This window comes from Strix uralensis, chromosome 13 (assembly GCF_047716275.1).
Source record: "Strix uralensis isolate ZFMK-TIS-50842 chromosome 13, bStrUra1, whole genome shotgun sequence".
NCBI classification, from domain to species: Eukaryota; Metazoa; Chordata; class Aves; order Strigiformes; family Strigidae; genus Strix; species Strix uralensis.
In genome coordinates, this window is record NC_133984.1 from 4,682,964 (window position 1) to 4,706,184 (window position 23,221).

The following is a 23,221-nucleotide window of genomic DNA, read 5'->3' on the forward strand; positions in this document are numbered from 1 at the left end:
CATGGAACAATAGAGACAAACCTTCAGGATGTGTTCTTTCCCTTTGCCCTCTCAGATAACTTATTCACAATGATGGGGTGATCCGTCTTCTCCTTTCCCAAGTAATATTCATATCATAATCATATTCTGTTCTGCAAGATGATCTGTGAGCATTGCTTGTCAAATGGGCATGTATTATTCCACAGCAGTGGTAGCAGAATGGGTACCCCATGTTTCTCTAAATCTCAGTTAGTCTTTACCTGCAAAGCTTTGAGAGAAACAGACATTATCCTATGAAAAAATTAATTTTATTTAAATTTATCTCCAAATTTATAGTGTTTGACAAACTCCCCAAAACAACTTATGTTCAAAATAGACTTACATCCATTTCTTCTGCAGAATTTTCAGCTTGGTCACTGAACTGAAAGTCTGCCAGTTGCCCTGCTTCACTGTCTACTTATAGATTTTAAGGACAAGAGGCATGTACAGACCATCTGGTATGACGTACAATAGAGCACAGGTAAAAAATGTTACCCATTTGCTCCTTGGTGAACGCAATATATTTTCTTTGCTAAAACATATTGAATAGCTAATGATACAACAGTCCAGATTAAAAACAAATATTTTAGTAGATATGGCTGAGAATATATGAGAAGCCAGCATAACTCTCCTCCAAAAGTCTTAAAGTTGTCTGTTATGGACAAGTAGAATAAGGGTATGTAATTCAGGGAGTATAAATAGTCTTTCTGCTCTTATATCAATATTAACAACATTAAAACTTAAATATTAATTCCTAGAAGCCACAAAGTGTGCTAATGTCAGAGCTGAAAATGGAAATGTTACAAAAAAGAAAAAAGGTGTACACTTGTTTAGAAGCAAGGGCTGTATTGTGGTTTTAGGCAAAACTGTGGTTTTGAGCAAAAGATACTACATAAACTACCAGCCCAGAAATATCTTTGGGAGACATTGTGCCTGAGGCAAGTTCTACACTAAAAAGTTCTTCTGGCAGAGTTGTGTAATGAAGTGTGATTTGTGACCAAAGTAACCATGCTCTTTGTGTAGATAGTTATAATAACAAATACTGTATTCTTGCTAGCATGGCTTGCTGTGCCTTGTGGGAAGGGAAACTAAGCAGGGTGCTGGAATGAGTCATATTTGTCTAAGCACTGTTTTAACTTGTATTAGCTGCTGTTATACCAGTAGTACCTTGCCAGCACAATATACAGATGTAGCCACAACAACAATCTATGCTGCAGACCAGGCTTCAAAGATGGTTAAACAAGTACCAGTAAAGGAATTGACTGATTTATAGTTCTTTCATATCACCAGCAAAATAATGAAATACCTTCCAAGCCAGGGTCCTGGTAGTACTTTTTACCCTAGTCAATAGTTCTGGATGAACTCAAAGGTACAACCTCATATTTGGATATTCTAAGACTAGGTTTCAATGTCTATCACTTGGTATCTACCGATTTTTCAGCTAGGTCTTTAGCAAAATGTCTTTAAGCTATGAATCAGTTAATTTCATAGAATGTTTTAGAGACTGCTTGGAAATGGAGTTACCAACCTGGTAGAAAATGAAGCACAGACAAACTAATTCTCCCTGCTTTTTCAGTGACTCATGGTATAGCAGATGTAGCTTGACATTTCAATGGCATTGCTTTCAAGAGTTTAAAATAACAACTTAAAAAATTAAACAATTGGCAGATAAGAATTACTAAATACATAAAGTCATAAAGCTCTGTGACTCTCCTATAACATCTGCCACAGATATATCTAAGTGTTAAATGCACATTTTTGGAAACAGCCTTAGGTAGAATTAATTATATTGTACTTGAAACTGTTGAACAGCTGATAACATATCAATATGCTAATGGTATCACTAGAACTTCTGGATTTTAACAGAACAGAGGTCAATGTGCATATAATATAAGAAATAATTATACATCTAATTAATATTACATGTTTCTGGATAAAACTGTTTGCATCTCCAAGAAGTATCAGCCTCACTTCAGATCTAGGCCAGATTTTGCCAACTATCCTTAAGATAAACAGGTTTATTCTGAAAATGAGAGTGCTTATTTCTATAAAAATTCTGAACCAGAAGAATTAATTAATATGACTAAAGGTCTAGCCCTCGCTCCTTGTTAACTGTAAAATGTACCTTCATACACAAGTGCCCCTAAAGACCATTAAAATATAAGTGTCTACTAAGTACTGCTGCCTAAGTACTATTTAGCAATAGGGAAGAGACTTAAACAGTTAAAAATTAACTACTGCTATTTTTAATTTGTGGTTACACAGCCTTTGGCATAGAACCAAGCCACTGACAGCGAGTGAAACGCCTGCAATTCCAAAAAAGTACAAAAGGGTCTGATAAGAACCAAAATAGCCACAATCCTGCAGGGGAATGCGCTTACAGATGAGGATCAAAGAGTTAGTTAAGAGGAAAAACTGAGGACAGCACTAATAGCTAATTCTACTACTCCCACTGCAAAACTACACCCAAAAGAAACATTTAACCAGTTTCACAAAACAAACAGAAACAAAAAGTAGACTGATGTTGGGAAGGAAGGGTTGAAGCAGTGGACGATTCAAACATGTTCCCTAGCATCCACCTCCCATCCAAACAACATAGCCTGGAGACTGGACACCTGGACTTACTACAGGCAACACTGATGACTAGACTAGAATTATTCAATGAAGTGTCAAGGTAAAAAAACAGTGTATGAATTTAAAGGCAATATGATGTGGGCCACAGATAGTATATGTACACAAGGAGAGTTGTTCATTTGAAAAAAAACCACCATAGGTAGGAATAACACAGGAGTTCAAAAATGTAGAAAGCTCACCTTGTGTGGATATATCTAGTTTCAAATGAATATTTCCCATTAAAAATATTAATATCTGATGGAGTTCTGATTTTTGTTAATACACAAATATCTTTTGAATCATATATGGTAAATATGTTTGTTAAGTTTTATTTTGTAGAGAAGGAGATATGTATTATTAATTCTTATTCATGGATACATGCATACTGTGGGGCTAAGCACAAAAAATAAGCACTGAACCAGTTCTGAGACACATGGATTTTATAACTTAAACTTCCGCAGTGTTCCATGAACATTATTCAAAATAAGAAGAGATGCTTTATGGTGACCTTAAAAGCATTCCAGAAGAAAAGACAAACAAGCATGTGCTTAATGGAGAGATTTGTGGGGCCTCTTCTGGATTTTCTGCATATATATATATATATGAGAGCTGCTGATCAACCCTAATGATAGATTAATCATATGTTCTCCAAGATACATTTACAAGTGCAAAAAGACTGGCCCTTCATTCCCAGCTAGTTAAAATGAGGTATCGACTTGATATTTCAGCAAAGCAACCTCTAGAACAGCAACTAATGAGAGATATATCAGAGTAGGTAAAAAGACAAGAAGAAAATATTTGATCCCTGTCCAAAGCAAGTAAGAGCAAAAGGCCTGTTGTGACAAGGGCAAAAATAAATCAGATGGACATCATATAGTGAAGTGAAATTTTCTCATAATCCGTCTTAAGCTAAAGGCATGACAAAACTGAAATGTTTATATGAAATCATGCAACTGTCACCAAGCTGTTCATTTTGATGAAAAGAATTTACAATACCTTTCACTCTAATATTTTCTAAATAGAGTATTTCTATTTTTCAACTGAAACTGCTTTTTCCACTGCCAAATTTCCCATCAGACTGTAATAGAATTTTTTTTTAACGCTTAAAAAGCTGTCAATTTTAATTGCAACACACTTTTGCCCTCTTTTTTTGTACTCCCTTGATTTTTGTCTTAATGAAGCAATTAGTCTCTGCTGAGGTCAGTTATATTTGCTCACAAATAGTATGTTCTTGGGCAGGTACAGAGAGAAGGTCATTGTCAGATAAAGTGATGTTGAAATGAAGAAATATCTTCTCCCGCTGGTGCCAGAGGAAGCACTACACACAATAAGCAAAGACCCTGCATAACCAGCAGGTTTTACAAAACTACTTTTCAAGCTTCATAATCAGAGGCAATTAGTATCTCCACTCACTTGTCCAGTGCCATACCTAAGTATACCTCAAAACACCTGCTTGTATTATCAAAGTTTTCTAAATTAACTATATTACTTTTTAATCCCTCAGTTTACTTGCAGATTATTTTATTCAAAGATGTTCTGTCACACTAAAACGAAAGATGCTGCAGAAAAGCAACATCTCAAAGACAAATGTAAACCCACCAGAAACATGTTGGATAAAGCTTCCAAACACTTAGTTCCCTTAACAAATGAATTGGCTGGGGTAAATTTACGTAACTTGTAACAATCCAGAAATCAATGATGATGCAGAATCTTCACTAAGATCTGTAGATTTAACAAGAAAATAAGCAGGACAGCAAAGAATATTAATGACAAATTTTATGTAAAAAACACTGATAAACTGCTTCCATTTGCTACATTTCAATCTTGAAGTAATATGAAATATTTTAGTGTTGACTGCAGGGACAGAAATGTTTGAATGTATTAGTATGCAGTTTATGTTTACTCTGCTTAGGAAATTTCTGCTGAGATACCCACAAAATAACCACAAGTTGTTCACCAAAACTGTTCTTCCATTCCAACAGAAATGTCCATATAGTATTGTATTTGTATAGCCAGATAGGGCAAATGGAAATAAAACTGTTACATTACAAACTGTTTACTTTTTTGATGACTAAAACTATTGTAAAATAAGTTTCAAAACCGGTCATCTTTGGTGTGAAATACAAAGCTTAAGTACATCCAAATGTAGTCCTCAAAACTATCTTTTGATTTTGCAGAAATGTACTATTTTAGTAATTTCCATTATTTCTTACTAACCAGTGGTAGTTTCTGTCAATAAAGCTGTACTTCAGAATACCAAATTCAGACCACACTCATACCACAGTGTGGTATGTACACGGATATCCCTAGAAATTACTTCTTATTATAGTAGCAGACAATTTTATTTAGGGGCTTTTCTTAGATTAGAAGGATTCCAGCAAGTTCTGGTACTGACATAATTTAGGTAAATAGTGTTTGTCAGAAGCAGACAGTTAATACAAGCTATATTACAAAAAGAGATTTTTTTTTTTCCTTATTGATGATATTTTTGCATGTATGTTTATTTTCCTATGTCTCTGTTGTAATTTAAACATTATCTGACAATGTTGTTACTTGTACTTCTCTAGCATTCTAACCAATAGGCTAAATGACAACAGTAAACACCTGTAATAACCATTCTTTTTTTAGCTCAACATTTTCAAGCACCAAGAGAGATTATGGAAAATAACTTTTTGCTGAAGTAAAGGTTCACACAGTCTTGGGCAATGTTTTCAAGTAATTGCCTCAACACTGAAACATCTGCTGACAGTAAACATTCACAACTAATGTTAGCTCTGAAAAAGGGATCCAAGGCTTAGCTCTTCTTCCTATCTACCAAGAACTTGTTTTTCCTTTCTATTTTTTTACAACTTTCTGTCCATTTTTAGTCATCTAAAAAGTATTATTGTCAGGTGAGGTAAGGTCAAAAAGTTGTTCCAGCTCTTTCTGAAAATCAATTGAATACCATCACCCCTGCCAGTCCTGGGAGATATACCTTTGCTTCAGGTCTGACAAAGTGCTCCTCAGTTTCCAGCTTGCCTCCTCCAGGCTAGATTTCTATCTTTCTAACATTTTCTGTATTAAAAAAAACCCCAGGTAACTTGCTTCCTGTCTAATGACTACTTGAGAGGATTCATAGTTACAGAAAATCAATGTTTTAAATGGTATTGAACAATGCTCTCAGAATCTCAAGGTGACTGGTTCAATCTTCACTGATTAAACATGACACAGTATCATCAAAGTAAGCTGCAAAGTTGTTCTTTGCCTGCTTTCTTATTCCTTTTTAGACAGAGCATCGCATCATTCCAACCTGGAATCTATCCTGAGCTACAAAATGACAATGGGAGTTTTGCAGTGTATTCTAAATGAGTGGAAACAACCAAATTTGCTGAGGGGCTGAGGATTAACTCTAAGGGGTGAAATACTTCCAAACCAGTGAAAAGGCACCAACTTTGGAGGAAATATATTTGGAAGTATTATACCCATTATAAAAGAGAGATAATATCCATCTGCTAACCTACAAAGTTATGTGATATTTTTCTGCAATCTACTTACTACAATTAAAACAGGAAGTCTTAAGTCAGGAGCCAGGACTCTGTTAGGGAGTGTGATTGCCATTAGCCTTCAGAGCCATGCTGCACCCTGCTCTGTGTTGCTGTCTATCTTGTCCAATATTTTTTCCTCTCCTGTGCAGCAAATACTTTCACACAGGTTTTACAGGATGCTAGGGTGCTTTTTAGAAGCTGTGAGTAGAAAATATCAACCCCTTCAGCCAGAGTAAGGATTACCATGGGGTTTCCAGATCAATAAAGAATAGCACATGATGACATCATCTTCACTGTTCTTTCTGGTCATTACTCAGAAGACAGCAGCAAACCTCATTCAATCATTCCACAGAAGTTATATTAGCGCATCTTTTCAAGAAAGACTGTTGATCTGCAGATACCAAGTGTCTTCAGGACACAAGTGTCTTCAGATGCCTTTGCCTACACTGTTTTTTTTTGACTGTCATTCTGCAGCACTACTTTCAACTGGTCAGTTAACAGAGGATTCCATATTTCTCCCCAAGGGTATAAATGCTAAGGACTCAAGAACCTGGATGTTTCATTTGATCTAGTTCTCCAAGTCTGAAGCATCAAAACCTTAGTTTCTAGCCAACTTTCCCACAGAAATATGGCTGCTTTTATGTTATTATGGTTTCAGTGATTGTAAGATTATTTAAATGTAAAAATACCTTTTCAAATAAAAATGACAGGCTGTCAAGTTCACTGGTGATAAATGGTATTTTGAAAATCCAACATAAAAGCAATTACAATTATAAGACATACTTTTTGTACTCATACTTCTGAGCTTTGTGGTTACAACAACATGACTCAAGTGCCTCAGGTAAAGAGGAACTCAGCTTGCCAGCATAGAGAACTTTTGTGATGCAATGAAGAAAGCTTAAATTATGTCCTATTGCTTTATTGAAAGCAATGTCTATAACCTTCAAAAGCTCTGAGCATGTGTTGTACATCTCCAGCTTTGAAAAGGTCAAACTTCTTTTTCATTTTTCTCTCTTATTTGCCATTGCTTTCTTTTCAGTAGGTAAACATAATGCTCATAAAAGAGAATGTAACAGAAGAAGCTTCAGCAAGACATAACATTGAACTTCTGAACCTTGTGCTCTTATGAACAGAAGCCAGGATTGGGGCAAGTTTACCCAACCTACTCTACCTGTCTAATTAATGAACTTCTATCCTGAAAGCTTCCTGCTTCTCACAGAAAGGTTGGCGGCAAGGGTAGAAGGTTGGGAGACAAATTGTTCTTTCACTCATATTCACATGTTAAAACCTAGTCAGATGCTTTCAACACAGTTGAAAGAGCTGCTGTAAGTGTTTACTTTTTCTAAAGGTCTTAGAAGGTAGCCCAAAAAACAACTTGAATGCTGGAGGCATATCTCCTATTTGAGGATATTTGCCTCTGTCTTCCACCTCTGCCAGGTAAGGTACCTGTCACCTGGCTGTGCTCTTCATAACCACTCCATCCCTTTCTGGGGGTGGCAGGAATATGCTTAATCAACTAGCTGCTGAAAGAAGTCACCTGAGAGACCCTGCCAAATAGCTCAAACCACTCTGCAGATATCACAATGTAACAGTGATGTTTGAAAGGAAAGGTGACATTAGATCAAATCCATCCCTTCTATTAACATGCCTTCTTCCACAACAGCAAGTATCTATGCCCAAATACATTAGACAAATATGTTCCATTAACCCAGAGCAAAGTTCCTGGATATCTCTAGGAGAAAAAAAAAAAAACCACCATGACTTTTCTCTGCAAACAAATAGCTGTAGATGGCAACATTTAACAAAATGAAATAACCCTCATCTTAATCAAAACAATCAAGTGCCCAGTTTCACTTCAAAGGAAGATGACCTTGAGGTCTTTAGATTACAAGCAAAAAAAAACCCCTGAGGTCAGGAAAGTCCACAGAGTATTGTGAATTATTTTCATCAATGTTTGCAAATTCTTTTTTGCATAAATAGAGCCAGAGAAAAAGGCAAGTTTTGCAAACATGAAATTATTTTTTAGAGATTTATCAGTTTAAAAAAAAAAAAAAATGGACAGAGTGAAACTCTGCCTCATCAGCCATGGACGGAAGAACTTGTTTGAACAGAATTAGAATGCAGAGGAATCAACACTTTACCAAGATCAAAACTCAATGAGAAATTTCTAACAGGTCAAATGAAAGACATGTTTAACTTATATTCTGTAAACTCAATACTTTCTTCTCTTTGCTTTCTGGAGGACCTGAGAAGAAAGGCAGAGAATGAGAGTGGTATGTAACATTTATAGATACAAATGTAAGATCAGTCAAGGCCATCAAAATAAGAGCTGTGGCTGACTTCCTTTAATTTACAAGAAGCTGCATTGCTTCCTCTGGGAATGTTCCAATAGCCAGGGAATGTGATAGAGCAGCAAAGACTGTTTATGGTCTTTTTACTCACCGTTCCAGTTCACTATTCCAGTAATAGGCTAGACATGAACCATTTATACCAGCCTTAGAGAATTTTCTTGAAGAAAATTCTGACTAGAACATTTACAGTCTCAAAATGTTTTGTGATAAGGCAGAAGAGGAGGAGGAGAGAGGTGAAATACTCTGAGAGGATATTTTACAGTTATAACACAATCCCAAAATCAAAAAAATCTAGATACATTTCATTTAGTATTGCAATGTCCTATAACTCATGAGCATCTTATACCTTCTTCTCCTATTGATTTAAACTCAAAATTCAGATATAAAAAGCTTAGGAAACTAACCAGGCCAAATTTATCCCCAATGAAATCCTATTATCTGCAAATTAATTTAGGCTGTTTTGTTAATCTCATTCCTACCTCTGCCTTTTTTCCCTAAATAAATTCTAAAATAATCTGTTTTAGTATTCCTTATTACATCATGCAATAGAAACTTTTTAGATCTTATTTTGATGACAGAAATGACTGCAAAGGATTTTAAAATAGTATGCAATTCTGTCTTACTTCCATGTATGCATAGAGAAAAATGTATCAATTTTATATTTTAAACTCTCGTCCTATAGCAGGCCTCTGTGATAAGATCTTTAAAGGCTTGTTGCGAATCGGGAGTATATTTTCTACTTTGATTTCATACTTATATCTAGAATTTAGCTTCTCTTTCTTCTCCATCTGGAATACAAACCTCATAATCAATTTCAACAGTTTTCCTTAAGGCAACAGATAACTTCTGCCATGTTTCTAGGTGCTCATTTTCCACTAGGTGAAAGTAACAACTGTAAGTTCTTTATAATGACCTTTCAGCTTGATAAGAGTAGATACTTCCTATATTTGCACCTATTTTGTCAGTCTCCTTTACTAAATAGGATAGCCTTATTGCAGGTGGTCTCCCATAGACTTTTACCAACAGTATTTTTTACCTAAAGCATTTTTTACCTCAAACTGTCATGTTATCAAGCATGTTTATTGCTTAAGACTTCAGGCAAAGGACTGTTTGAAGTGTTTTATAAAGATGAGTAGGAGTGGAATAACACAAATGATTCCATTAGCCATCTATTTCAGATATACACAAGTGATAGTTTTCACTAATGACTAATATTACAGACATGTGCATGTACATATATATGTATACACACACACATACACAATCCTTTTCTCTACACAGAAGCATTATTTGTAAGGCATCTAGCACAAAAAGTATTGTCTATCTAAGGTATGAAAAGCTTCCAGGCACTACAGTAATACAAATAAATAGTAAACCATACAAGATAATGCAAGTAAATATGAATTCTTACAAACCCTCTGTGAATGAGAAAAACTTAGATAACCTTCTCTGCTTAAAAATCTCTTTGAACTGTCATTTATTACAACAATGTACTGACTGACACAAAACAGGCCATGTTAAGTTTCTTATTTTCACATAGTAAGCATCACATGAACTGTATGTAATATTTGGCAGAATGCAGAGGCTTTCCACATCCTATATGCATACCGAAGGGAGAACCTTTTTTATACTGTTTGGCATCACTATTTACAACTATAGTACTCCAGACTCCAAAGTTTAAATGATTAATATGTTCTGATGACTTTTTCCTTTTCCACATCTTCATTAGGAATTGTCCTAATAAGAAACTGGTTTAGATTTAAATTATGAAGTGTGCCCCAAAAGGTTTTTTTCAACTCAACAAACCAATTGCCTCACAGCACTGCAATGGTGAGAACTCTTAAGTGCATTCTTTCTCCTTTGTAAGGCTATCTTGGGCATTTATTAATAACTCTCTTAAAAACTATTAATTTAGTAGATATTTACTAAATCCAGAACAGACAATCCTGTAAAAGAGTACTTGCTAAAACATCCTTTAAACAGAGATGATTGAAATATAATAATTTAAAACATTTTATCTGTTTTTTTCCATGCTGTAACATTACTGACTCTCCTACTGCAAGCTAAACATGGAGCAAAGAAAAAAGCTTTTCTCCTGTCTATTTTTATTCATCCCAGGACACTGACAATCAATTCATTCCAAGTAAAAGAACAAAGAACTGGTTGCAGTGTGCAGGCACCAGTAACTAGATTGATGAAAGGCCAGACCTATTGCTTCAAAGGAAAGAAATATTGAAACCAAATGTGAACTGCACTTATTTGTCCTTGGCTACAGAATGAAACAAAATGAAAAGGTCATGAGCATGTGATGGTATTTGCCTACAGTACACTGTAGTTTGAGCATTGGCCTTAAAGAAGGCTGAAGTCACATGGCCAAAAATCATGTTACAAGTTTCTTGTAGCATAGCCTTGATGTTACGCACCAACAAGGTAAAATAGTATTTATGAGCAGTTTGAATTTGATTTGTCATTATAACAATGTAGGTCAACATTATAATTGTCTCACTTGGTTATACAAATAGGCATGGGAATGCAGTATGGAGGTAGTCTTTGAGAAATACAGTTTTATCATAGATTTCCATTAAGTGAAGAACAGGAAGAAAATGCTAAGAGTTTATTATACTTAATTATAACAGGTAAAATATTATATTTATAAAATAGCTTTTGTTGAAACACAAGAAATCTGGGACTGTCTGATTTTGCTGTAGAAATGGCATGTCATTGTCATTGGTAATCCTCTGTCAAATGAAGAAATGTTCAATATTTACATTACTGCATATGATATGCAAAAAGTATTAAATAGAACTACCTTATTAAAAGTGAGGTGTGAATGATGACTAGTTCTGAATTTACACCACAAGTAAAAATTTTACTTTGGACCAATCACAAACCCAGCATTTCAAGCAATCTTTCCCACCAACTTGAACAGGATGAAACTAATGGACAACACTTGGGAAAACCAATCCAGAAATGGAGCGAAATAATATCTATGCCTAACAACTTCTAGTTGGAATTTCTCACTCCTTTAATGGTTAGATTTGTTTATAATTTGATGACTAATCTCTTGCAGGCTTGAAAACTGTGTCTTTTGGTGTTGAAGTTTCCTCTGATTTTACCAACAGCATCATGCAAATTTGTGATAAGTGAATAAATTTTATTCATTTTTTAAGTATTTAATGGATAGTCACACTCTTCTGTATTTAACCTTTTTGAAGACTGGCCTAATAAGTTTTTGCCTCAAAAGATACTGGAGTTTATTTATGATTAAATAGCAAATGTTGTTTAAAGCAAATAAACCATTTTCCTTTAGATAAATGTATATCTTAATCTCTCTTTTTTTCTTTTTCTAGCTCACTAAAACTTTACTAAGGAATTCTCCTATTAAACAGCTCTGTTTAAGCTAATGAAAGTCTGTCGTTCTTATTAAAAAACCCCAAACATGTATATGTTTATAGAGAGACATATACACATGTTTATATATTATTGCATTCTAAGTAATGTAAATCAGGAAGGCTGATATCAACTTGTGTTCCAACATAAGAGCAGTACCCACTTAAATTCTAAAATAAGAGTTTAACAGCATATTAACCTTGCATTAGTACTCTTCACTAACACAAATTTAACCTGGCACTGGAGAATGCACAAAGCAACCAATTAAGCATTTCAATTACAAATGCAACTCTCCCTTACAGGAGGACACAAGTGGATTGATGATTCTTTAATACTTCCCAATGAACATCCACAGTAAGATATCGAGGGTCAAACATTTGATTCTATGTAGCAGAATAATAGGAAATGCAGACTTTTTTTTTTACCCCAAACAGCAAAATCAAAGTAGTAAGGTATTTTCACCCTGACTATAACAATACCTCGGTGAGTAGTTATCTGGAGCTAAAACCAGCAAGAATGAGTTTAGAATGGGGACTTAAGTAGGAGGGCTATAATTATTTTTCTTGAATGTTAAATATCTTTACTGTTCAGAGGTAAATATAGCATTCTGGGAAGTAAGCAATCTATGGACAACATAGCCTCTGATTCCGACATGATATGGCTGACATTGTTGCGTAACTCATTGCTCATAAGCCTCCCAGGACTAACTACCACTGCCTTTCCAAGGGGTCAGTAGAGCAGAGTATTGCTGCTGGAGTTTCATCACCACAGAAGTTCAGACTCCCTATAAACATTCTTGCAGTTGTTTCTAAGAGCTGTCACCCCTTTATTCAGTACATCCTCCTGGGGGAGAACCCAAAGGATTTAAGTGAAATTCTATATAACAGAAAGCAGACTATGTGCTTAAGAGTGAAGAATCATCCCGACATATTATTGATTAACACCTAGCAGACACACTATAAATGAGGTATAATTTATCAGGACACAGTGACAGAGTCTTTGCTTTCTTAAAGCTTATCTTCTATTCACTCTTCTAACTTCCTCTTGGCTAAAGCTATTTCTTGAGTTCGTCTTCAGCCAAGTGTCATCTGTTCTCTTCCATAATCGTTACCCTTCTCACTAATTAGTAAGGTTTAGCTTCCTCCTGTTACACACTTAATTAACTTCTCCACCTTTGGAAAAGTAATTTCCCCCGAACGAATTACTATCATGACTGTTTCATACAATGAACTAGTTCTAAGTATAGTCTTCAAATGAAGCAATGCCACTCCGAAAGCCAGTGAAAGGTGCAGCAGACTTTCTGAAAATGAACTGATGTTATAGGGATGGCAAAGATAACCATGCAGAGAAAAACCTCTATGAAAAAACTTCTTCAATGGACCACCATTAGGTAGTACAGGAGGTAGAACTGGCTCATGTAAGAAAGATGAGGAATAACTATTGTGTATGGCACACGCTATTCTCTAACATTCATACAGTCACTTCATAGTCTCTTAACGTTTTTACCTGCACAATAACAGTGAGCGTAACTGAGCTCAAAGCTCCATTTGTCACCCTGCTTCCTTTGAATAGATATGTAGCAATAAAACCACTTCTGCTGAAAGGTTGTACTTGATAGGCAAGATAGAAAGAACGAGATGGTGACACAGCAATAAATAGAGGTAAATCAAGTAGTCACAGCTTAAATGAATGGCAAATCACTAGTACAGAAGAGAATAAAAGTCTCTGTATTTCTTCTCCAATCTCTTACCCCCCAAAAAAGCTACCAATCAGGATATTACTAAATTCTTGATAACAGTAATTGCTCAAGAAGGACAGATAGCAAGTTATTCTTCCTATTACTTATTCCTTATAAGTGGTAAAACAAAGGCAAATCAAGTGCGTATTGATACAAATTTATGCAACTGCTTATGAACTCACAATGCCCAGCCTAGATTCACTGTGATGTGTTGAAACTCCTACTAAAATGGAAAGAAAAAAAAAAAAAAAAAAGATACATTTATGCGAGTTTCCTTTGTAGGACTATGCCCAGTTTCTCTATCTCATCATTGACACCAAAAGCTAGGAATTAATCAAAATCAAAGGATATAAAGATCATAAATTAATAACTTCAACATTAGCTTGGCAGAAAGACATCAAATACCCCTACTTGTTAGTTGTGTTGTAAGGAAAACACTCATTTTGGTAAAAGAAATGATAGTGGATTTTTAGATGTTGGGTTAATTTTGAAAGCGAATGGCCTATTTGGAAGAATGCATATAATAAAATCTTTGTCTTTGATTTCATCCCAGATAGGACTATGGATTTGGTTCATATCACACTCACTAGCCTCTTGCCTGTGGCCTATTTAATACTAACAGTTTAGAGTAAGTGGAGAAATATGAATGGCATAATATCCTAATAACGTTTATCTTCTCGACAGATCAGGAGCAAATAATGCATGCAAGACCTCCTCAGATGCACACATTAGATCATTATTATGTTTATTTTTCATTGTTAGTACTTGTCATTCAGATAAGTTAGAAAATGATTGCTTCATAGAATTTAAATATTCATTATGAGTAAAGTATCAAAACGTTAAGTGCCTAAAAAAGATCACTTTCTGTTCTGAAAAATCACTAATCTGTTCCTTACTTCCTTTTCTTACAATTTAACATTTCTGGCCTGCTATGTTGCTCCAATATTCATTGTTCTCTGGCCACTTGTGAAAAAGAACTTGTGCAGTGCGTGATGCACATAAGCATGAGGTATTATAGATGTAGACGGGTCCTGACTTCTGGTACTTGGTCTTTTACACTATGTAAGTCACATACATAGTGCAATCACAACAGAAGAAATTTATGAAAAGGAAAATAATGATTATTTCACTCTTGTCTTGGTCCTGTTACCTCTTTTCTCAATGTTCTCCAAAAGACTCATCGAAGTGCCTTCTCCCTGCTTTCTGTCTGGGAAAGTTGTTGTTTCTGTGATTTTGCCTAATTTCCTAATCTCAGAAGGCTCAAGAATCAAATAATCTTTTCTTGGCTTCTTATAACCAAAAAAAAGAGCAATGAAGCATTTTCAGCTGCTACTGGATTAAGATTTTTAATAACTGAGGTCTGAAAATGTTCAAACATCAAAAGCAATACCTGTTATAAATCATCATAGATTCATATAGGAACTAAGGCATCTATTTAAACACCAAGGAGACTAATAATGCCTGGGGAAATCAGCCAAAACCCCTGAGGTTCACACATACCACAAATTCCCATTTAGTTTAGGAAATTCCCAAACTTCAAATACATAAATGCTGTGAAAGTACTGGGGATTTATCATATAATGCTCTTTCCCTTATAATCTTCCTGGTCACTGTCAGAGGCAGGATACTGGGAAAGAGGGATGGAGCACTGGCTATTGGGTTCTTACTGGAGCAACAAATCAAGAGATAGTGGATTCTCTATCCTGTGAATTCTTTGAAAAAAAAAATTAGAAGGTTTTCTGGCTCAGCAACAAATGGTGAATTTGATAGTTGCATAGATTTAACAGTTTAGACTAAACAAGAACAGCAGCTGTATTTAAACTGTGAAAAGAGGTATAGTGTATGCCACTTACACTGTGAACTCTGGAAACTGAGGGATGTAACTGGTGCTCATTCCTCCCTCCACCTCCTACCTGCAGAATAAGGTTTACTTTGGGTGGAAAACACAGTATATGGGGTAACTGTGCACATCCAGAACAGGAGCTACACATTTAGATTATCCAGTGTCTCTATTGCATTTGTGCTTTTTCCCTTAAAAGCTATTGCCTGATAAATGCTCTGTGACATCTGACACACAAAAACCCAAGAAAGGCAAGTCAAGAAAGACACTACATTCAGATTTTCAGCCTCAGTGTAACTATGAATGCCACAATTTGAGATACTCATCAGAAAATGAGTTTGGAGGTTTCAGAAAAGGAATCACTGTGTGAACATCACGGCAATAATTTCTTTATTCCTTCTCCTATGGTACAATACTCTGATAGCCTATGGGAATCTAGCAGGAAATAAGAAGTTGAGTCAGGGAGAGAAATTAAAAAGATAACAGGAATATTTTGCATGGCAGTTGAATGCGAGGCACTGGTTAGGTTAGCTGCAAATAATTATATTCTAACAACTTTAATAAAGACAATTAAAATGCACAGATTTCAACAAATGGTAATTTTAAACAAAACCTTTTTTTCCCTGACAGCCATTTCCTCCTGTTCATGCTTTTGTTCATCCTTAACATTACTATTTTGTTAAATCATAAGCAAGTAGAAATTACCTTGGTAAAACCCTAACCCTGGCATAGTTTTTCAGCCGGCAATGCCAGCCAGTATAATTGATCATTAACAATCCACGTATTTAATGAAAATAGGAGGTAGAAGTTCTTCTGTTAAAGTAAACATAAAAAATTAATAAACACAAATGCTCTATTATTCTATTCTAGCTATCTTACATATAGCTACTAAGGAAGAAGAAAAAAGTGCCACTTATGAAGACCACATATGTCTTAAAGAAATTATCAGAACTCAAGTAACCTTTTTAATTTTAATTAACAGGATACACTAGGACAGTAAATCTAGGAATCTGAAATTTTAATTAATCACATTGAGTTTAGCTAATGATCTTTTACAACTCACCTCAATTCCCAGAGTGTCCCATAGCAAGCAGGAGGTCTATAATAAGATCCATAAGGATCTTAAGATCACCACTGAAGTTGTTGCAGAATATTATCAGAAACACAGATGGGATTTCTAGAAGATGTTACAAATTTTTTTCATTCTGCAAAGATCCTGTAGGGAATTTCCTAGCTGCAAAGTTTATTCACTAGAATGTCAGCTAGAGCTGGTCAAATATTAAATGCATTAATTTGTGAAAGTCCCCTTCCCCCTCCCCTCCCCCAAATAAAAATTTAAATTTGTGCGATCTAACTCCTGAGGTTATATTACTTGTTACTGACAAAAGATCCACACAACTATTGGTCATTAAAGAAGATTTTCATATATTCCAAAGGTTTCATGATTTTTTAGCAGGAACCCCATATTAGAATTGGCTGTGTATTATTTTTCCTGTTTGTTATTCCAGTACTTGATAAATTTAATTTCTCTAATGAAATACAAGCAGTGCAGTGCAATAGATGTGACAGCAGCTGTATAGCACAAAAATAGATTCAATAGAAAGGAAAACTCATAGAGCTACCCACTGACAGAGAACTAATTATCTGGTAAATGTTTGGTAATACTCCGTATATATCCTATCAAGCCAAAGAGTTCATTTGTCAAGATGCTAGAAAGTCCTCTGTTTAACATGAAAGAAGACAAACAGTTATTCAAGGACAACTTGCTAATAGCTTCTTCCTCTCCACTTAACAGAAGAGTCAAACTATTGAAAATTTAGATCCTCTTCTTGTATACTAACTGCACAACTATAAACTTTAAAAAAAAATCATCTTGTATAACAGAACATGAGAAAAGTGTACCCAGTTAGCTGAAACATATGGAACATGGAAGAACAAAAAAAAAAGTAAAATAATCCCCATACAGATACCTATGTGAATTGACTGAAAAATAGAGCTGCCTCTTCAAATTTATTACATTTTACTTTGAGGACTGTTATTTGTAGGTCCCCTCTTCTTTGCTGCATGACTGAACATTCAAGAATGAGACCTTTAGACTCAAACATGACTTAACCTGATAAATTTCTAACTCAATTTACAGCAACGTCATGCATATGCTAAAACCCATCTAACATAAATATTTAATGAAGAAATAAACCTGCCAGAAGAATAAATTTACAGCACATTTAGCGTACAGCATTTTAGAGGTGTCTGCCGAGTAGGTTTTGCTGTCGAGACAAGGTTTTAAACTGCCAATAGTTTAAAAGTAGTAATTTTTCATTGCATTTCATTCGTAAGCTCTGCTCCTTTTAAGAGACTCCAGGCTGTCAAGGTTAATTGAACCCTCAGGGCCCTCAGAATGACTGTACTAGTTGGGGCTCTGCAGGCTCCAGGCTCAGCTCCCTGATTCTTTTGAATCTTGTCTCGAATGATCTTTTTCATAAATACAATTTCAACTTTAATCTCCACGATGATGATCTGCTGATCTAATTCTCTGCTTTAAACCTGTATCTATCTGCCCAGACTGAAATGTCTGTCTTTCTGGCATTTCATGATCAGCTTAAAACACTGTATTCAAATAATAAGGAGCAGAGAAATACAAAGCTAGAATTTTCTCTTTGTCTAGACAGCATGACCTGCACCCGTGGATGACACACTCACTAAAATTCCACATCCAAACTTTTTGACCTACCCTGCTTTCTGCCAACATACATTTTTTAAGACGGTTCTTACAACAGTCTCAGAGATATTTCACAGAGCTATTGGCCCATCTGCCTCACTTCCACCAACCTCTGGATATGCTCATGACTGCTGTCTGGCTGCTTCTTTCTTCCCCATACTTGTTTGGTGGCACATCAGCAAAATCACTGTATTCTTGGTTCAGGATTTAAGTATGCTGCTTTTCCATCAGCAAATCACAGGGGGATTTTTCCCTATGTGGAAGTCTGTGATCATGCAACTCATCAGTTTTACTAAGGCCAAGTGCTTTTATTCAGAGGTTGGATAAGTATCAAGGAAAAAAGATCATAAGAAAGAAACAAGATACTTTTGTGTTTGGTCTCATCTAATTTTATGCTTCACTACAAAATTAGCTGAATTCCCATGCTAAATTAGTCTAACACCTCTAAACCAGTTTTATTCTCCTAGCAAGTGCAGGTGCTTCACTGTGTTTAGAGGACTTTCCTTTAGGAAAATTCACTTTAAGAGAACTTTAGCTTTCCTTCTGAAACAGAGCTTTTCAAAATTTAACTTGTGAAATTTTCTGCTGGAAATGTAATTCTAGTGAACAAATATGTGTTTTGTCTTGCTTTTGTCATTCAGAAAGAAATACTCCAGTACTGGACTATTTTGCAGAATAAATTTCACTAGCTGATGCATTATGTCCAATGGCTTTTTTTTTCAGGTCTGAGGAATTCAGTCTCCTAAGATGGGATGATTGCTGATGTACTAAAAAAGGACATGTTTTCTCCCCAAATAAAACTGTGTACAAATAAAGTCAAAAAAGTTCAACTTTAAAAAGAGTCATAGCCAGAAAATTATAGCTTGAAAGTTAAACTGAAAAAGTGAAAAATAGAAAGGATGATACAGTCATTAGGATTCTTTCTATTGACATAAGTGAGCTCAAGTAGGAGTCTAAAGTAGGAATCACTCTAAAACTTAAATTAACCACTCATTATTATTCCCATGAATTAAAATATTAAGAGCAGCTTTTCAATTCAGAAATAGTCAAGTGCTTTATCAAATTGTAATAAAAATAATTGAAACCACCCCAGAGGAGAAACTTTCAGGTCCACTTTCCTTGCATTTGCATACTTATGTTTTTCAACACTCTACAGAAGATTTTAATTTATGTGATATTTAAAAATCAGGTAATGGTATAATTGCGGGATTGATAAAGTGATAAAGTCATAGATTTGCCAGTCTGGTTTCACAGTTAAAGAAAACCCCCATACTAAAAATCTATACAACTCATGCTACAGAATGAACGATGCCAGGCTGTACCATTGCATCCGTGTGTTCTGTGTGGTATAAGATGATGTGGCTGATGAAACCTGACACAGTAAAACATATTGGATCAAGAATAAAAATGTAAATTAAACCCTTCCAGACAAGTTAACACATGACCAAGTAGCATCTTTGTACTATTTTTTATTACAAATGGGAGATGTACTACCATCAATTTGCTTTAATGCTTTTAATCATGATCTTATTATTAATGCTGTATCACCCTTCCAGAAGTGATTGAGTCCTTTAACTGTATAAGAATGATATTCTGATTTCTCACAATACCCATTGCCTTGGGTCCACTTTTCCCTCAGGTAGCCCTTGCCTCCTAAGAGATTAGATATATTTTTAGAGACGTCACCCATGCAAAGTGTCCCAGTTTCAGTATTTCCTGTTTGTTCAAATGCACACATTCTTTTAATCTTTTCCTTACACTGAGAACCATTCCAACTAGCGCTGACATAAATGTATTTTGCTCTGCTTCAACTTTTCCTGATGAAAGTAGTCCTTTCCTTTTCCCTGAGGAAGTAGTCACTGGAACTAAGTAGGATATTTATTTTAATGCAGGGTGCAGGAAGGTATCAGCATTTCTGTTTATAAAGCAGTATCTTCCACTCTGCTCTGTGTCAGGATGGGAATGCTAAACTGCATCTCAATTACTAAACCTCAGTATGGAAGATTCATGCAGCCTTCTCCACCCAGAAAGGCTATAATAATTAACTTCTCAATAAAGCTGTAATTAATTATTGACAATTTAATGTCCCTACTTTTAACCCTAAATAACAGGCAGGAATTACTGGCTGTCATCTCTCCTTTAGCACTGCCAGGTGCAGCACATGTGCTTTCATTCAGGTCATCCCAACTACATCAGCCACTTACACTATCCATTCATACAGTAGCTGCATCTTTCCCTGCAGAATAGTGATGGATTCTTCATTTGAATAATTTATGTCTGAGTTTTATAATAGACACTCATCATTTAGTAAAATGAGCTACTGAACAGACCTTAGAAGTGGATCATCTCTAGCATTTTACACAAAAACCTGTTTCGCTGATACTTAGAAAAATAGAACTGTGCTATCTGATATTAAATAGTAGCCACTAAATTGGATGCTCATCTACACCCTCCTCTAAGCTTTTTCTCTACAGCCACTTTGTGTTTTGAGCATGTCTATTAATTTATAAGGTGTCTGCTGTTGTAGATAGCTGTTAAATAGTTAATAGGGTTCTATTGCACTTTGTCCAGCAGCATAACTGCATTCTGCCTAATAAAATCCTCCTGCAGTAAGTAATGGTTCTCTCTTCTTTCACACCTCTCACACTGAATTCACAGTTGTATAGTTATATATTTCACAGTGTACAGAAGAAAAAGACTGTATAGCTTCTCCATGTAAATTGCTTTTATATCACAAGGCTTTAGAAACTCTTCAACTGAAGAGTAGTTATACCTGAATATGTATTTGTAAATATCTGTTTAACATATTGAAATAATAATACAAAAATAATTAAATTATCAAATCAAAGGTACTGTATCGGTTAAGTTAAAAAAATCTTGTAGTAAGGGATCTCTTACTACAGGTGTTCAGCCTAATGCCTAAGAAAAGCCTTAAATTGGTCCAGCTTTAATTGGTACCTCGAAGTTTCCTCAAAGACAAGTATTTCCATTGTGAAAAGTTGTTATAGGAGTTACAAGTCATAGGGCAGTGGAGAGAAACTCAATGTGAAATATTTCTCTTATTGCTACAATGGCCTTAGGAATTTCTTAGAACAAACTTAATTACAAGAACATTAATTTTGTTGGACATCAGAGAAGAACCCAGGAGGATCCAAAAGCCACAGAAGTACAAAGTCAACTCAAAGCAATCTCGCCTTCTCAGCTGTGTGATGTCCGTTTCAGCCACCACGAAGCGTATTGGTCTACACTTCCTGATACCAAACCACTAAGAATTATTGTCAAAGGTTGCCTGAGAGAAGAAATACAAATTTATAATTGGGGTGTAATGAGAGTTTTTATCAGCCAAAACCTACTTTTCCCTCAAACTAATTCTCATTTTATTGCTCTTAAAACCAGCACAGTGCATCATAAAATTTGAACTACCTTCAAAAGAATGCAATTATCACTTTAAGTACAACAGGTACAATTTTTCAGAAGTACAGACAATGACCAAACATTTAAGAATTTTCCTTGCCCCTTACATAAGGGAAAGCTATTAAGTAACCAAAAATTATTTTTGACTGAAAAGCTTTTGCACAGTTTATCATTCATTAAAGACAAATTAACACAAATTAACACAAATTAAGATATATTTAGAAGGTGAAACTTGTAATGACCAACTAAATTATTTTATTTGAGAAGTGCTTACTTGGTGGATATCATGTGTCTACATCTAAGAGTCCAATTTTTAAATTATAATTCCTATGTGTATCGCTAGATGGCATGTGCCCAACTTGTTGGTGAACTTCTGGTTAGAATTTTATTCAGAAAAGATATATGTAACGATTATTCTGCAGCTAAGGACTGCTAGGAACATTAAGACACAGCTTTGAAATCCTCTAATTATTAGCCTATTCAATTTCACATTTAGGATAAATGGTTTCAAAACAGACATAAAAACATTGATGTCCAAAACAAGGAAGAGCCCTTATTTAAACACAGCTAGGAAAAAAGTTTATAGGATGTCTCGAAGAGCTGCAATTTGCTTTTAATTTCCAAGCCTGCTTTCTTGTCCTGATTGTGTATGTGTGTTTGAAGTATATTAAGTGGTTGAAATAAGAATGATTCAAGGCTTCACAAACCAACAATCTGTTTTATCTTTATTTTGGGAAATACATTTTATCTGTTAAAAGCCCTGGTTTATAACAGGTTATATGACTTTTTTTTTAAAAAAAATATATTCTGGTTTTCAAATGGAAGGAGAAGTAGGCAAGTGAAGACTTTAATTTAGCCAGATCTGGGTCTGGAATAGATAAAAGCATTTGGGGCTGAGTTTAACCCTGTTATTAAAGATCTTCCATGCTCCAAATTCCTTGAGTAGCCCTAATGTTTTTGCTTATCAAACAAGCCTTTTAAATACAAGACATATCTTACGATGAATCACTAGTAATAGCACAAACTCTTTTGAAATGAGTGTTCAATTATTTGTTTCCAGCTATTTTTCTATAAATGTTTATAGCTGATTTAAATGATTGCCTATGTTTGCTGGGACAGAGAGGCAGGCTGGCTCTAATGTTCAAAAAGACTATACATGACATACAGTGCCCCCAACCCCTGTGCAGTCTTTTAGCATTAGTCTATCCACATCAGCCTTATCAAACAACAGTGTGCCCTAAGGTTTTCCACCAGACTTAAACTTCGCTATTCAGCATGGATTTTTTACATTAACCTTCATATAATGTGCATCAGTGCATGAAAGTTTCCCATGTGGTGAGCTGACAGCTACACATGCCAAAAATCTCTCTTTCCATACAATCTAACACCAGCAGAACTGCAGGACAGAATTTTTATTTTCCTCATGCACAGCTTGAGCCAGCTGCAGTGCAAGTACAATAACCATACAGTGGTCACTAAAAACTAATCTAGTTTGAGAGCTGTTTGTGAATCCAGCACACTGCACGTTTTGGTCACAGGGAGATCACGGGTAGAAAGATTCTTCCATCTTGAATGCTTACGTGTGACTGTTGTACAGCACATTGCATGGCATGC